Raw genomic sequence first — 5,403 nt, forward strand, 5'->3', positions numbered from 1 at the left:
TCTTTATTGATTTTTTTAGAGAGGAAGGGAGAGGGAGAGATAGAAACGTCGATGGGAGAGAACATCCGCTGGCTGCCTCCTGCATGCCCCCAGTGGGGATTGGGCCCATAAGCTGAGCATGTGCCCTGACCGGGAATCGAACCAGCAACCTCTTGGTGCATGGGTCGATGCTCAATCACTGAGCCGTATTGGCCCGGTAAGAATTGAATTTTTTTTTTGGTACGTGCCCCTAGCAGGAACCGAGCCCTGGACTCTTTGGTCCGCAGGCCGACGCTCCAACTGCTGAGCCAAACCGGCCAGGGCAAGAAATTGAATTTTTTTTTAAATTTTATTTTTTAATCCTCACCTGAGGACATTTTTTTTTCTTTTCTTGTTCAGATAGAGTGGGAGGGAGGGAGAGAGAGAGGAAAAGAGAGAGAGGAAGAGAGAAAGAAACATCGACGTGAAAGGGACACATCGAGTGGCTGCCACCCGCACGACCCAACCAGGGACTGGGACAAACTGCAACTTAAGTACGTGCCCTTAGCGGGAACCAAACCCAGGTCTCTCTGGACCACAGGCCGATGCTCTCACCACTGAGCCAAACCGGCCAGGGCAGAAACTGAATTTTTAAAGACAGAGTACAGTTGATTCCATTGGGAGCTCTGGAGCTGGGGTGGCTCTTCAGGAGTGTCTCAAACTGATGCACTTTCCTTTGGCCCAAGGGAATCCCTAGACAATGGCAGCATGAGCTATTAGCATCCAATACTTCCAGCAGCAGGGGGCGTGAATGACTTAGCCCTGAAAAAATAATGTAAAAGATATATCTCTGCCTCCATTGTGATCCACCACTTCTATTGCTCAGATGCACTTGCTTCTTTAAGTGGTTGGTCATGTTGACTAGTGAAACTTACAAGAGTAGGATCACAAATTGACAGCACCTGACAGCAGCTTTTCTCGATGCTGCAACCGACAGCTCTTGTCACACTTTTCTACTATCCCATTCTAGATTCCCTTCATGCTTGGCTAGCACTTCAGGTGTCTAGGTGGCTTACTTGGAGTGATGATCCAGAAACACCTGGTCACCATGTCCTTCTCAGCACACAGCTGCTCCACATATTTGGGTAAGATATCAAGAGACATTCCAATGGATCACCCAAGTGCCAAATGTTTCCTCTGTCCTCAATGTATAACCAAGTCCCACATCCTCAGGGTGACAGGATTAATGACCTATGGCAGAAGCATGGTGACTTCTTTTCTGTGTGCTTGTCTCATAGCAGTCATAATGGGGATCTTTGTCTGCTTGTGGGTGTTCTTCCCCTGGAAACCAGGATCTTTAGGTTATTTTTTAAAAATGCTTTCTTCCCAAGAGCCCCATGACACATCATATAGGAAGGAGGCAACTATTTTAGACTACAGGGGGGGAATATCAATATTTTGTCAGCACCCAGGATAGTACAATAGCTGGTGGACTTCCTGAGCAGGGATACGAAATCCCCACCCAGATGATTGACAAGAGTAGATTCCAAAAAGCAAAAGGGGTAAACATTTTTGGACATCTTCCATTTGCCCGAGTGGATTCATTTTCTCCATCTTTCTGCACCCAGGAAGTTAAGGGCTTTCTTACCTTATGGCTTCTGGTTGGGTTTGGTCAATAGGGAACCTAGGCATTAAAGCAAAAGAATGAAAACGAAATCTTGCTTTGGCTATTTCTCGCAGAACCTGGGACTGGATGCTACTCCTTACCTCCTCACAGACCCCAGAATGCACCTTTCTCCTCTCGTTTCCAGATTTCAGTAAACTGTTCCCTCCACTTGCCCCTTCAGGCTTAGGGGTGTTAATAGAGCCCTGCTCTTACCAGCTACCGAGTACCAACCACCTTTTGTGGTTTTTCTCTATCTTATCTATGACTATATGAGTAGTAAGGTATGAAAGCTCTATTCAAATTGTCCTAATCTGAGTGTCAGTTGTTTCCTGCTGGGACTCTGAAAGTATAAAGAAAAAGTCCTAACAATGACCCATAATACCCAATAAGATAAGAATCTGACAAGTCTGACCACATTAGTTTCTACCAATCTTTCAACATTCCCTCCCCAACTTGTTCTACTTCATTCACACTGGCTTCCATGTGCCTGTCAACACTGCTCTTGCCACATAAATTCACATGACTCACTGTTCTAACTCATTAAGGTCTCTGTTCAATGCCCCTTAACTAAGAGGCTTTCCTTCTCTATTCTATATAAAATAGCAAGATCTGAAACCCCCTTAATTATCATATGGTGCTTTGGTTTTTCATATAACACTTACAATAACACATTTTCTTGATTTTTCTATAATCTTTCTCCCACTAGGATGTGTTTCAATGACAAAGTGTGAATTTCATTCATTGCTACAGACACCAGTGTGCCTCAAACAGTTTAGCGTATATAATATATCCAATAAAGAGGACAGTGGTTAAGTTCACAGCCTGTCTGGGTTCACCTCTGGGCTCTATCCTTTACTAGCCACTGAACTCAGGCTAGTAACGTAAGTGTACTACACCAGTTTCCTCATCTGTAAAATGGGGATATTAAAAGCATATACTTTTGAAGCTTACACTGAATAATTAGGAAGTTACTACTCATAAGACATTCAGAAGAGTGTCCAGTATATGGAAAGAGCTATATAAATACATAATCATTTATTAATGCATTGAAATACTTGGCTATAAAAATATGGTCCCTACCTAAAAAGAAGCAATTCACAAGAAAATAATCCTGTTGCTTAGTTACATTACATCAACATATATAAATAAAAATGACAAAATTACAAAAATGAATGTTAATTTATAACCAAACTGGAAGACTTGAATACACATCTATCACTAAATATAAATAAGTCTGAGGAAAAAACTCTGAATGTGCATACTATATAAAAAAACAATTAGCTTGAATTAATGGACATATACTCTATATTTTAAAATTACAGATGGCACAATGTTTTAAAAAAAAACATGAAACATTGAGAAAACCTGACCAGTAGGTTTACTAGTTAGATGTTGCATTCAGGTGGATATTAACATAACCCCTCCTCAAAATCACTTTGGCTCCAATCACTCAGAGGTTACTTTTAATCATATAACGAGAAGCCTAAGAATAAGCAATCCAGCCCTGGCCAGAGTGGCTCAATTGGTTGAGCATTGTCCCATGCACTGAGAGGTTGCTGGTTTGATTCCTGGTCAGGGCACATGCCTGGGTTGTGGGCTTGGTACCCAGTGAAGACTGTGTAGGAGGCAGCTGATCAATATTTCTCTCTCATCGGTGTTTCTATCTCTCTCTCCTTCTCCATTCCTCTCTCTCTAAAATCAATAAAAACATATTAAAAAAATAGAATAAGTAATCCATAGCCAATCGGAAGTTCCTGGGGAGAACATATCATTGATTTTTTTTTTTTTTTGTCATCATAATAAAAATACAGTTTTTCCAATTATAGGTCTTGAGCCCACTTTCAAGGGAAAAAATAGTTAAGATGAACAGAATATAGGTAAGGCGAACAGGCCAGATGATGTTCCCCCCAGTAACTTCTGTTCACTTCTTATGGCCAGCACAGTAGGTCAACACATCTCTGGGCTTCAGGGAAGCTTTACATATTGAGTCTTTTCAATACTGCTTGACCACTTGAACAAAAAAAGTTTTTTTCTTTAAGTGAATAAGTAGGGGAGAATGGGCACTGGGGAGAAGCTAAAAGTAACTACCATACTAGAATATAAAGATTAAAAAAATATCAAAACCATAAAGTCCACTTACTTGACAAAAACGCCATTAAATTAGAAGGAAAGCATATAGCACATACAGTGTTAATTTCATTCTGATAAACTAAATCGCTCAGGAGATATTCAGAAATACCTTTCTCACGTATTGACATTTTTAAAGAGTAAATGATAATAAACATATTATATACCAAACTATAGAACATAACTTCAGGTTTATTTTAGGGTATAGCTATAGACATAAATGTTTATACTAAATCAACTGAAAATTAATGAGCTAATGGACCAACCTAAGGATTAGACACTGTTAAAAGTAACATACCACACTCATAAGGTTTACATTTTCCATTCCCAGCTTCAATTATTTTGTGGCTACTCAGTGAAGAGGTGAGGCTGAGACATCCTCATATTGATTACATTCCTAGGGTTCCCCCTCTGGTGTGAGTTCTCACAAGTCAACAAAGACAGGAATCATAGAAAGATCTTCCGAAATTAATACACTGACAGGTTTTGCATCCAGGGCAAATTTCATATTTTTCTTAATGTAAAAAGTATCATTAAGGGCATTCCATGAATCTTTATATTCATAGGTTTCTTTGCACTGAGTTCTGAGATCCTAAAAATGGGAAAACTGGAAGACTTTCCACTACTGATGATATTTAATAGGACTTTCTTTCCAGAATAAATCCTCCTCTCTTGAAAACTGAGAGAACATTCAGGCTTTCCCATCGCATTCAGAATATCTTACCATCTTTTGCTCAGTAATGTGAATATCTGTGCTGTAGGTTTTTCACATCCCTTTATAAATGTTTCTCTGTAGTGATTTCTCATGTGTGTTCTAAGGGATGAGTGTTATTGAAGTTTTCTGCATTCTGCTATTTATAAGGTTTTACTCTTAATATGAATTGTCACATGACTGTGCAGAGGTATCACTGAAGGCTTTCCTATAGCGAGCACCTTCTTGGGTTTCCTCCCCAGTACATAATCTTTTGCACACATTAAGGTGAGTTGGAGCTGAAAGCTTACCACAAAGATTGCACTCACGAGGCTTTTCTCCAGAGCGAATTAACATGAGAGTTATTGAATGATACTTCATATCAAATAGACTGAAAAGCTGAAGGCCTTTCTTCTCTGATTTTATGACAAACTTCTCAGATGGTTCCCAAGGATCTTTCTCTCCTGGTACATACTCCTTGTGAAGTCTGCTTCCACAATGTATCAGGATTGGTCTGTGTGTCCAATACAATACGGAAGTGATAATATGTCCTTCCATGGCTAGGCTATAAGAAACGACATAGCTTTGGCATTAGCTCTCCCTTAGATCAAATGCTCTGCATGGATACTGCTGCGACATCATAAAGACATGTAGGCCTGTGGAGAGTCCTACATGGTGAGGAAATGAAGGTTCCCTGCCAACACCCAGCACTAACTTTCCAGGCATGTGAGTGAGGCATTTTGGAAACAGACTCTTCAACAGTAAAAATGCGGATGCTATATCTCCTGCTGACAATCCTGGACTGTGCCCTCATGAGAGATCCTGAGGCAGAACTACAAAATTAAGCCATTTATGAACTTCTGACCTACAGAAAGTGTGAGATAATAAACGTCTGTTGTTTGAAGCCACTGTTTTGGAGGGAAATTTGTTATGCAGCAACAGGTAACTCATACACCTAGCA

Source organism: Molossus molossus, unplaced genomic scaffold (genome assembly GCF_014108415.1).
Source record: "Molossus molossus isolate mMolMol1 unplaced genomic scaffold, mMolMol1.p scaffold_m16_p_4, whole genome shotgun sequence".
Taxonomy (NCBI): Eukaryota; Metazoa; Chordata; class Mammalia; order Chiroptera; family Molossidae; genus Molossus; species Molossus molossus.